This window comes from Beta vulgaris, chromosome 9 (genome assembly GCF_026745355.1).
Source record: "Beta vulgaris subsp. vulgaris cultivar EL10 chromosome 9, EL10.2, whole genome shotgun sequence".
Taxonomy (NCBI): domain Eukaryota; kingdom Viridiplantae; phylum Streptophyta; class Magnoliopsida; order Caryophyllales; family Amaranthaceae; genus Beta; species Beta vulgaris.
Window position 1 is genome coordinate 3,124,691 of NC_079210.1, and position 11,944 is coordinate 3,136,634.

At 34.2% G+C, this 11,944-nt stretch overlaps 1 long non-coding RNA gene across 1 annotated transcript in view; it reads left to right on the forward strand.

The window, feature by feature from the left end:
- Positions 1-5,834: 5,834 nt before the first annotated feature.
- Positions 5,835-11,944, forward strand: part of LOC130589973 (uncharacterized) — an 82,118-nt gene continuing 76,008 nt past the window's right edge. Inside the window, exon 1 of the long non-coding RNA XR_008967488.1 lies at positions 5,835-6,057. This is a non-coding gene — a long non-coding RNA (uncharacterized LOC130589973). The remainder of the gene's footprint in view (positions 6,058-11,944) is intronic.

Sequence of the window (11,944 nt, forward strand, 5' to 3'; positions counted from 1 at the left end):
CCTCTAGCTTGTTCCCTCGTGCCATGCCTCGCATTTCTCGACCCCAAAAAGGGTCATACCTGCTATAGAAACACGAGCAAACATGGTGAAAGCAAATGTGCTAGAAATTCGATCAAAATAGATCGAAAGTCTAGCAAAATGTCACTATGACCAAGTATGATCAAGTGAGTGAAATAGAAGGGAAAAGTGAGGAGAAAGAAGGAAGAAAAGGAGAGAAAGGGAGCTAAAACAAGCCAAAAGAAGGTCATAAAGTGCGTTAGAAACGCACTTATCAACATTTTAGTGGATTCATCTTTAGGTGATATTCTCTCATTCTTGTAAATGATTTAACCAAATGTTTTTTATGTTTTAAAAAATCATTTGGCTTCACAAGTATGTCATCCACATAAACTTCCATAATCTTACCGATCATATCTTTGGAAATTGCGTCCATGGCTCGTTGATACGTAGCACCAGCATTTTTTAAACCAAATGGCATAGCTACATATTCAAATAAGCCTAATGACTTTGGACATCTGAAAGTTGTTCTATTACAATCTTCCTATGCAATTCTTAATTGATGATAACTTGTGGAGTCATCCATGGAAGATATATATTCATATCTTGATGCTGCATCTATTAGGAGATCAGCTACAGGCATGGGGTATTGATCTTTAGGTGTTGCTTTATTTAAATTCCTAAAGTCAACGCAGATTCTTATCTTGCCATTTTTCTTAACCATTGGAACTATATTACAAATCCAATCACCATACTAGCAAGGCCTTATGAACTTTGCCTTGAGGAGTTTGTTTATCTCCTCTTGTATAGGTTCTGTTAGTTCTGATGCTAGTCTTCGAGGACTTTGAGCGATAGTCTTGTATCTTTCCTTGATGGGTAATTTATGTCCTATTATTGTCCTATTAATACCAGACATTTCATGGTGCTCCCAAGCAAAACAATCTTTAAATTCTCTCAGAATGTCAATTAATTTATGTTTTTCTTGATCAGTGAGAAGCTTACTTATGTAAGTAAAACATGGATTTTCATTATCTCCTACTTCTTTTAGTGAATCATGAACTTCTTGTTTAATATCTTCACTTTTAGCCCACACTTTCTCGTTTTCCTCTTCTAGAGGTTCAGAGTCATACAAGGTGGAACAAAATGTACTAGAATTTTTGAGAAAATTTTTCTTGATACCTTTTAAAAACTAAATCTTTCATGACTTGATCAACGATAGGGGAAAACCCATTACAATATTCTTCAAGGTTTACAGACATGATAAACTTTTTAGAAAAATATAATATAACTCTATAAACTAACTAGAGCTAGGGCTTGATCATAACTTGACGCCTGTTGAGTAAATTCATATTTTGATTGAATATCTTCAACTTCTGGGATGTCTTTGTTTTCTTCAATGAGAACTGCACTTGAGTCTTCTATCTCTTGGTGAGTTTGTGACTCAAGTTGTAGAGCAACCTCAATCCTTATGTTAGGAACTGACTTTAGAGAGTCCCTGATAAAAACATAATCAGGAAATGTAATTAGACAAACTTCCTCATCCGCTTGTACCATTTCAAAGGTATCACCATTCCACAGTATTAAAACCTGGTGGAGTGATGATGGAATAACATAATTATGATGTAACCAGTCTCTTCCCAGTATGGCATTAAAATTAGTACCATTTTCTACTATGAAGGAACCAGTAAAAGTAGTTTTAGTACCTAGTTTAATCTTTAAAATGGCCATTCCTTCAACCTTTTTGAATAAATCGAAAAAATCAGTTATGTTGATCTGGATGTTATGCAAATCTTTTCTAGTTTTTCCTACCTTTTTAAATACACACAATGGCATAATATTGACAGTGGCTCCAATATCTACCAATAACTTACCCAAACGTACCCCTTCAAAATCCACATTTAAGAATAAAGCCTTAGTATGTTTATTATCAACACTCTCTGATCTAAAGATCTTATCTATGATTAGTTTCTCCAAATCATCTCTTAAAGATGTTTTTACTAGGCATTCTCTTTTTGTTGAGGATTTGAATAGGAGGATAAACTTCGAGAAGAAGTAATTAATTTACCTGCTTTCTCTTCCTTATCAACTTCATCTGCCCAAGATGCAGTATTTGGCAATGTTGACTGCTCCTCTGATATCTTGAACTCCGTTTGCAGCATGACTACGTTGCATTGCATGTTTTGACCGTCCTGCTTGAGATTCAGTTATCAATGGGTCTCCATCTAACAATAAGTCACTATCTGACACCAACAAATCCAGATCTTCGGATCCAAATTCTGAGTCATACTCTTCATTTACACCATTTCCTTCAGACTCTTTCACAAGAGAATCTTTTCCATGATGCTGCTGGTATTCCTCTTTAGAGATGACGAACTAGGTTGATTTTCTTTTGGAGGCAGCAATCTTGTGGTACCAGCTTGAAGAGCTTCTTCATCAATTCATTTGCTATGAGAGACTCTTGCACATTTTGAGTGTTAATCTGAGCTCTTGCTGTAGCAGCCCTAAGGCTCAATTCTTTCGTCTTTTACGACTTGCTTTATTGCAAGTTTTGACCATCTTGAGATGAAGCTATCCTTACCATTGATTTAAGCCTTGTTTCCCCTTGATTCCTCTTGGATTTTTCTTTTCTCTTGAGAATCTTAGGAACTGGGATTTTACTCACATCTGCCTCCTTTTCTTTTGAGAAAAAGTGTGGCCCATATCCATTATTCCTTCTTGGTCCTTGACTTATGGACCTCTTCTAGAATGGACATTGGTAAGCAGGAACATATGTAGGGTCATTTGGTATGACCTGTGTTCTGATCATCTCAAAAGTTAGTTTATCTGAGCATGATGAACACATACCTCCCCTTAAAGCCTTTAATCCCTCTATTGCGCTGGTTTGCAACGGGAATTTTCGAGCAGCTTCCTTATAAGTTTTAGCTTTTTTCTCAGGCATCGCCAGACTTGGATTTGTTTTAGCATTTGCAGGCACCTTAGCTTTGGCTAAGCTTTTCTTGTATGCTTCTAACTCCATGGCCTAATGCTCTATCTCTGACACAACCAATCTTTTGAGATTCAATTGCTTAGTGAGGAACCCTCTGAAGACTTGGCATTGGTCTGTTGTATGCGACCCATTCATATGCCATCTGCACATGTCTTCTAGTCCTTCTTCATTAATTATCTTTGGCATGATCAGGACTCCTTCATCAAGCAGCCTATTAAATAGTTGGTTACCAATTCCAGTGGCCTGAGATGCCTGTGAAACAACGGTAAACTCATTATTAATTGCCACCATATTACAAGATAAATGGAATGGTTCTTCCACGTCACTCATGTTAGCATTTTCATCATCAGGGAACATGATATTTTTCTTATCAATCTCATCATGAATTTTATTTCTAAACACAATACATTCAGAAGTATCGTGGGTAACTGCATCATGCCATTTACATTACTTTTTCCCTTTAACTTCATCAACAGTTTTCAATTTATGCCTCCCTACCAACTTTATTTTCTTATAATTAGATAATAACCAGTCAAAGACAGCGTTGGATTTTTTAGCATCAAAAGTATATGTTCTCTTCTGCCCAGACTTTAAGTCTTTTGGCGCGAAGAATTCTCTTTCTCTAGGGGAGAACACTTATAAGGTACTCCCTGGACAATTTCAGCCACATCAACCTCTGGTGTTGTTTCATAGTGGAAGGGTTGTTCCATCTGAGCAAAGAAACTCTGGTGCCTTGCTGCACTTTTAGCTTGTAGGTTCCTTTCATACCTTACGGACAATTCTGCTAATTCTACAAAATCGCCAAAGGCATGGCCATTAAACCTTTTTCGAAACTGAATCAACATCCCCTCTTGAGCCATTTTGTACAAATTCTCTCTTAGGGATGCTAACATGGCACCTAATCTTAGCCATTTTCTACCAAGCTAGGTAGTCTTCTACAGACTCTCCTAACTTTTGTTGGATTCTGGCCAAGTCACTTAGAGTCACTCCAGTTTTAGTGCGTGCAAAATGATTAGTAAATTGCACTTGCATATTCTGCCATGAGTGGATAGAATTGGGTGGTAAATTTGTGTAGCACCAAAAAGCTGTTTCAGTTAGAGACAGAGAAAACATTCTTAATTTCAAATATTCATTGTCAGCTCCTCCCTACACTTGAACCTACTAGATGTTACTCGGCTGACACTCTATCATTGCTTGAGAATAAGGTAAAGTCGGGTATCTTGAATGTCCTAGGGAATGGATTGGATCTATCAATCCATTCAGGTTAAGGCTTTTGACCTATCTGCCTATGACCCCTCCTAGAGTTATCCACCACTAGTCTTTGGACTAGCGCCTCAACTTGTGCTGCTATGAGATCTTGATTTCTCTCTAGATGACCTGGACTTCCATTTCCCATATTCCCCATTTGATCATACATTTGATTTGGATAGGGACTGAAAGGTTGATTATGATAACCTCCCATAGGCATATCCTGGCGATGCACATAGTTAGGATTATTTGTTCCCTGTGCCATTTGTGGTTGAAATGTGCGCCCATTAGTGGGTACTCTCTGTTGGTAAGTTCCAATTGCATGAGAAAATGGAGCTTTATTAGAACCATAACCTGGGGCATTCCCATAATGAGATGTCCCAATGATAGGTGGTTGGTAAGGCATATAGGTAGCAAATGAAGGGTTCCTAACCATAGTTGGCTGATTTAGAGGCACATATGCGTGAGGTGAACTATTGTTGTTTGCAACAAAAACACCTTGCCTCTGACCTCCATGTGATGGTACAGGTTGGTATATGTTATCTCCAAACTGTCCACCACCTATAGAAAAAGAAGGTTGGTGACGTCCTGGCGCCTGGTGCCACCCTGGCTCCACGCCCATTGTCGTTTCATCACTTCTCCTAAAATTCCCATGACCATTATTCTATCCAAGACTCAAGGGACTTGCCCTTGTTCGACACCCTTGAGAGGAAGTTTGTGGATCACTTGAGACCAGTGGGTCTCTATTCTTAACGTGGAAAAGATGTACCCTTGATGGATAAGTTATTGGGATATGACGATATTCCACGATCTCCTTGTGTCCTATTTAATGGGACTTCTTCTAAAGCCTTAAGTAGTTTCTCATTGAGTTGGTAGTGTTTTTCAACTAATGGTTCCAGGCGAGTAACTACTTCGATCAGTAACAAGAGATGTTGACATTGCCATAAAGGTTACACTCATAGTATCATTAATATCTACGAGTATTCGATCTATCTGCCTAGAGTTAATATCTCTGTTCTCCCCACTTATCCTTTGAAGGATATCTGTAAAGACTCTGGCTGATTCATAAGCTAAATTTCTGTAGTTAGAATCAAATTGTTGTCTTTGACTCTCTCTGGCCTCCAATAGTAATTGTTGCACTATTTCAGTGAGCTTCCCATACAATTGGTGCACGAATGCGCGACCAGTACTACTTGGAGATGAAATTTCCTTTTGGGGAGTTTCTCCTTGTGATTCTTGATAAGTCATTTCTATATATAGTTTTTAGGTGCATTTAGGTTGCATTTTAGAGCATTTAGTTTCATATTTAGGTTCATTGTTTCATTATATTCTTAAGTTATGATTTTCTACTCCTATTCGGTATGTTTTCTTGTTTTTGATGAATTTCAGGCATTAATAACGTATTTGGAGTATGATTAGCTAAACTTGAGGATTAGGAGCACTTGTAAAGGAGTTACAATGCATAAAGATCGTATGGATATGTCATAGTACGAGTTTGAACAAAAACGAAGCGGAAAATCATTAGAAGAAATGTGAAAAAGGAGTCACGTATACTCTTCTGATCATAACTTTTGACGTGATTCTTAAAATCGAGTAATTCCAACATATTTGGAAACTAGACTTGAATAGCTTTCCAACGATAGGTGGCACGCCCCGAGGAGACTTCTAGTCAAGGAGTTATGCCTTTCGGAAGATTGCACTGTTTCTGCTGAAATCTGCCACGCGTACGCGCGGATCACTAATCCGCCTATTAATGATTTATTTAAGACTTTCTTTATCTTGTAAATTACTTTCCTAGTCATATTAGGTGAATATTATTTAGATAGGTTTTCATTCTTTTTCTCTCTCCTCCTCCCTCTCACGTTATTTTTTTAGGGTTTAGTTTTAGGTTTCTCCTCTCTCTTTCTCTCTAGTTTTTAGTTGTAAACCCTAGTTTTTATTCTTTTTCATTAATTCATGATTTCTTTTAGTTTCTTTCCTTGATTTCTTTGATGATGTTTTTCTTTGTAGATTTAAATTTCATTATTTATTTCATGATAGAGTAGTTTTTATTTCTAGGGTTTTGGGAATCCATGTTTATATAATATGATTTGATTGATATTTATTCATGGTTTGATTAATTATTGATTTCTCTAATTGATTAGTGTTTTTCTTGTTAATCTTGCAATCTGATCAATTGTCTGATTAAATATTGTTAATATCGAGTCATAGATCGAGAGATAGTACTCTTTAGAGCTTACCTACAATTAGCAAATCTGATTATGTTGAGCGACCATACTAGCATATGTTGATTTGAGAGCGTTAATGCCTGACCAAGGATTAACCTGTGCTCTAGATATCTGATTGATTGAACTATTGATGATATTTTGATAGATTATAGTTATAAACATGGTGAACCATTACCCTAGATCTTTTTAGTTTGATTTTCGTAGTTTGATTAGTTTAGAACTTTAATTCAATTATTCATGATCTTGTTTAGTTTCTCCATATCTTGGAAGCTAGATTAAAACGACCATCGCTCTGTGGATTCGACCCTACGTACCCTATCTACTACATTGTTAGAAGGTTTTGCAGGAATTATTTTTGACGGGTGTACGACAGCCTATCAATTCTCCTAAAGCATGATGAATTGGTCCACCTTCATCCTCAGGCACCCTAGATTCTGAGTGTATCGAATTATTATCTTCCATATTTTGGGAGACTGGCTCAACTCTAGGACCTTCTCTATGTAGTACCCCATATATTTTGTATTTATTTAAATAATTAAATATTTATTTTATATTTATTTTTTAAATAGATATTTAAAGCAAAGGGTATTTTAGTATTTTTCAGTGATTTTTAATTATTTTGACGGGAATATGGCGCCAAAATTGAATTTGTTAACCTTTTGGTATTAAAACCTAGTCAAAAAATTTCAGAAAACCAAAAAAAAAAAGAATTTTTTTTTGGGGCCATATATTCCTACGGGATTTATGGTGATTGGAGGGAGTTTTGTTTTCCTATAACTTCCAAATTTATGATGGAGGTTACAAATCTTCGTTTAATCTCCTAATTTATGGTGAAGGTTACAAACTATTTAATTTTTGAAATTAAGTACTACCTATTCTACTCCTATAAATACCCCATACCTTAAGCCATCTTTTCCACACAAAAATTTGAAGAATCCATAATCTCTTACTTCAAAGTTCTTCTTTCTCTTCCTATCTTTTCTAGTTTTATATTTCTTATTCAAGTTTCAATTTTCTTTGGTTTAAGAAAAATATTTTCATATTTCTTACTCAAAAATATTATGCTCATGATAGGTCATTCATGTTTATATTCATGATTAAGTTCATGTGGTAAATTGCTTATTGGTTGGTTATGAGAAAGCTCAAGTATAAGAATAAGTGAAGATACTAGTATACTTTTGTACAAGATCAAGGTACGCTATGTAGCTAGATCTTTTGAAATATGATTTTATGTGATAAAGTTGTTTATTGATTTAATGGTTGGATTGGTTTAGAAATTTGGTTTGAAATGGTTACAATATTTTATTATTCACTCTTGGAAGTGAAAAGAAGGAATGATTTTATCAATCATTTTTATATAGAAGTTTTGTTATCCTTTTTGAAAAATTAAATTATTTTTACAATGAAAGGTTGATTGGTTTTTATGAACTTTGAATGTTCAAAAAGTTGTTTATGAGGAAAGGAGGTTTATTCATGACTTACAAGTCATATTATTATTATTTGCGCTTGATTAATATCAAGAGATTCAAAGTCCACTTGATGACAATTATGTTACCCCTTGATATAGCTCCGTGATGGGATGACTAGCTTGGGGGGGGGGGGTGTGCACACTTAGCAAAATAGAAGAGGAGATAAGAAGAGGAATTGTTTTCAGGATTATTTTTAATCCAAGTGGTTTGGAAAGAGTTTGTTCTTAAAATTTATTCTTGAATTATTATTCAAATGTTTGGAAAGAGTTTGTTCTTAATTAAAAGGTTATTCTTGAATTATTATTAAGTGTTTGAAAATAGTTAATTCTTAAAGAGTTATTCTTGAATTATTGGTGATGGAGTTTTCGAAATGAAAAATTATTACGAATTAACAAATGTATTACTTATCTAGTACATTTCGTACTCAGTTTTATACTGACACATATTTCTTTTTTCCTATTTGGCTTTGCCCTGTTTACCTTTTTGGTAAGCAGTTTTGCAAGTGAATTTTGGATGTGCGTGAGAGCATACTAGGAAGGGGATATTCACCTAGATTAGAGTGTTTCATTTATATTGAATTTTGAGACAATATTTACTTTTATTAATAAAGAAGTACTATTATTTTTGGTTAAGTCTTCCTCTGCAAGTTATTTTGGTTAGTTAATAGTTGCTTGCCGAAAGCGTGTTAGTCACGTGAAGTAATACTGTAATATCCCAAATTTTTGTAACTATTTTATAAAATTTATTTTGTTATAATAAGATTTTATAAATATAAAATTCTGAAAAATAAAGTAAAATCATAATAAATCAGATTTATATGAAACTGATTTATTTATTAAATCAGATTATTTTTATCTTTTAAAAAAAAAAAATTCGAAATCAGATTTTTTCGTTCAAAAAGAAAGATAGAGAGAAAAGAAAATTCTGAATTTTTTTAAATACTTATCTCTTAGTGAAAACCCTAGATTCACACACATATATATACCCTAAACACCTAAAAATCCCCACGTAATACACTTTTTTCATTTTTTGGTAACTTCTAAATTTCAGATCTAGAATCACCATTGTTGAATTTCGAAGGTTTCAACCAGAAAAAAATCATAATATATTTTTAAAATCAGACATCGCGACTCCGACGACTTGGCCGGAGTCCGACGCCGGTCTTCTTCTTCTTCTCTTTTCTTCTTTCTTCTTTCCTTTCTTCCTCCTGCTTCTCGCTGCTGCGTGCATCAGTTCTCTAAAAGTTTTTGGTCAAGCTTTAAAAGTTTTTAATAATAAAAGAAAGGTGTAGTGTAGCGACAGAATGGTAGTGTGTTCTGTCACACATCAAACCATTAACCATATACAAATTTTTCTTTCAATAGTGACATGTCACGTGTTTTTAGTAGAGATTTTTATGTTTTTACCTTTTTCTGTTTTCGGATTTTGGTTCATATTAACCTTGTAAATTTTGATTAATTATTTTTTCGGGATATTATATCAAGTGACTAACGTTAGGTAATATTATTTGTTGTAGACGGAAACTTCGTAGAAGGCGACTTTTAGTTGATATTGCTATATTCGGTCAGCGTTTGAGGTAATTCACAATGTCCATCAACAATTAGAATTCCGTTAGGAATTGTATGTGCTATGTGTAATACACGTGGTTATGTGATTCCATGTTTATGTTAGATGTATATTATGTGACAGGAATAGTATAGTACTTTCTATGACTAAAATTATTATTATTATTACTATAGTACTATTATCCCTGCGTATAATATATATGTATCTACTGGTATTGTTATTATGAATTTGGATTTATAATGTACCTAATTATACCATCGTATTAAAATTATGCTAATATTATTGATAATGTACTTAATGGGTATAACTAGTGTGTTAATAATGTAACGAACGGTATTATAAGTTGATATATATATTGTGACTCTATGAGGCTCTAATGATGGATATATTGGTTACTATGAATTATGTACGTTGATTATTATAATTCTATAAAGTGGTTAAGTTGTGAAAAATATTTATCGTACTGAAGATGTTCCTGTTAATGTTAACGTGTGTGCTTGATGTGTCATAACTATTAAAATATATTAATCACGTAAAGTGGAAATATTATTGAGGGAAATAGCCTGTGGACTTGGATCCTCCATAGGTGATGAACAGTATTTGATTCTATTCTGTTACAACTCTTTATTGTCTTCCTCCTAATACTATTGGTGCGCATTGCGGATACCCATTAGATTAGTGCGTGAGGGGTGTGCACACTAGGGACGTTCTGCAAAACGATATTGGCCATTGCTCTTATTTATCTGGGTGACGACCCATGTTGAAGTAGGTGGTTACTGGGATTAGTCCCGGCCTACTGACGTTCAATTCCCTTCTAATAAATAAAATTGTTGTGTATGACTCATATAAACTTGAATAATTGAAATGGTTAATCATATTATATACTTGTTTGTATTATGTTATACTTGTCTGTATTACGTTATATTTGTCTGTATTATGCTATAAAAATTATTTTTAAAATATAACTATTATTATTATTATTATTATTATTATTATTATTATTATTATTATTATTATTATTATTATTATTATTTTACGGGATGGAGTTGTAATTCCTTAGCTTTCGCTAATTTTTGTGTTTTTGTTTTCCTTTGTTCTGTTCCTATTTATATTGTGCAGGTTGGTGAAAGGGACTACGTTGCAGGAATGAGTGAACCTATAGTTTTTAAGTTCACCTAGTTTAATAAACATTACAGTACTGTCATTTGAGATTGTTTAGTTTTGGTTATAGACAACTTAGTTTGGTTATTTTGATACCTTGGTTTGTGAGTTAAATTTTTATTCTTAATAATTAGCCTTGCATTTATTTTTTTACAATAGATGCGGCGGTAACACCCTAAAGATTTGGTCAAATATTTTAATGAAAAGTGAATATTTTATAAAGTTTTAGTTACAAAGTTTTGGGGTGTTTCAAATAGTCTTGAATTACTCAAATATTATTTACTAAATTATTTATTTAAAAGTGAGTAATTTGGGGGTGTTACAGTCTATGTCTTCGAGAACGTGTACTCGGCATTTATAAGACAAGAAAGAAAAACTAACACTGGCTATTTTAAATAAAGGCTACTTTAAATAAAAGTTATCAAAGAGGAAAATTTCACAATTTGAGTATGAATCTTTAATTTCCTCCCACTGTGGTCGCCAAAAAACCTGTTGGTGCAAAATCAGTTGGATGACTTTGCAAACAAGTCAATGCACACCCAATAGTTAGATACTGAGCGCCACGGGAGTCTTAGTCCATGGGGGTTAGCGGTTTTAATTAAATAAAACCTTGCTGACGTACTTTGTTATAGCTTAAGGTAATTAAACTACAATGCCTAATAAATTTAGGCGATAGGTGTTAAATAAGACAATCAACGCAATAATTAATCTATTAATTAAAGCTGAAAATTCCCACTCAAATCACAAACTTCCAGAAAGATTCTTTTATAACACACATGAAGATAAACCAGGCTGGACAATAAGAGGAAAACACGAAGATGGATACCTCCATGAGTTCCGGCTAAAACTGGAGTTTGAATAAACGTATCACTTAGTACATGTTGTAGATCTAGGATAGGAACTAACTATAACCTCGGAATGGGGTTGGCTAATCTAGGTTAAAGCTACGCTAGAGAAGAAAGTAAATTTGCACGTTGTTATGTGTTGTGTTTGTTGTCTTTGTTCTGATCCTTCTTCTTGTATTTATACTTCATGACTATGCGTAATTTCCTTGTCTCTTTGGAGGGAAATGATTTGAATCATTTATGATACAAATCACAACTGCTATCTTCTGGCGCCACAGTGACCACGTCCCATTACCATGTACTTGCATGCTCCATGACCAGGCATGATCAGATTGATTACCACCCATGTCATTGTCTACGTTTTTGACATTGTTTGACTTCCACCTCTTGACCATTCTTGATTGATAGGCTCCTTAGTATGACCGGGCCTCCATATTTACATAA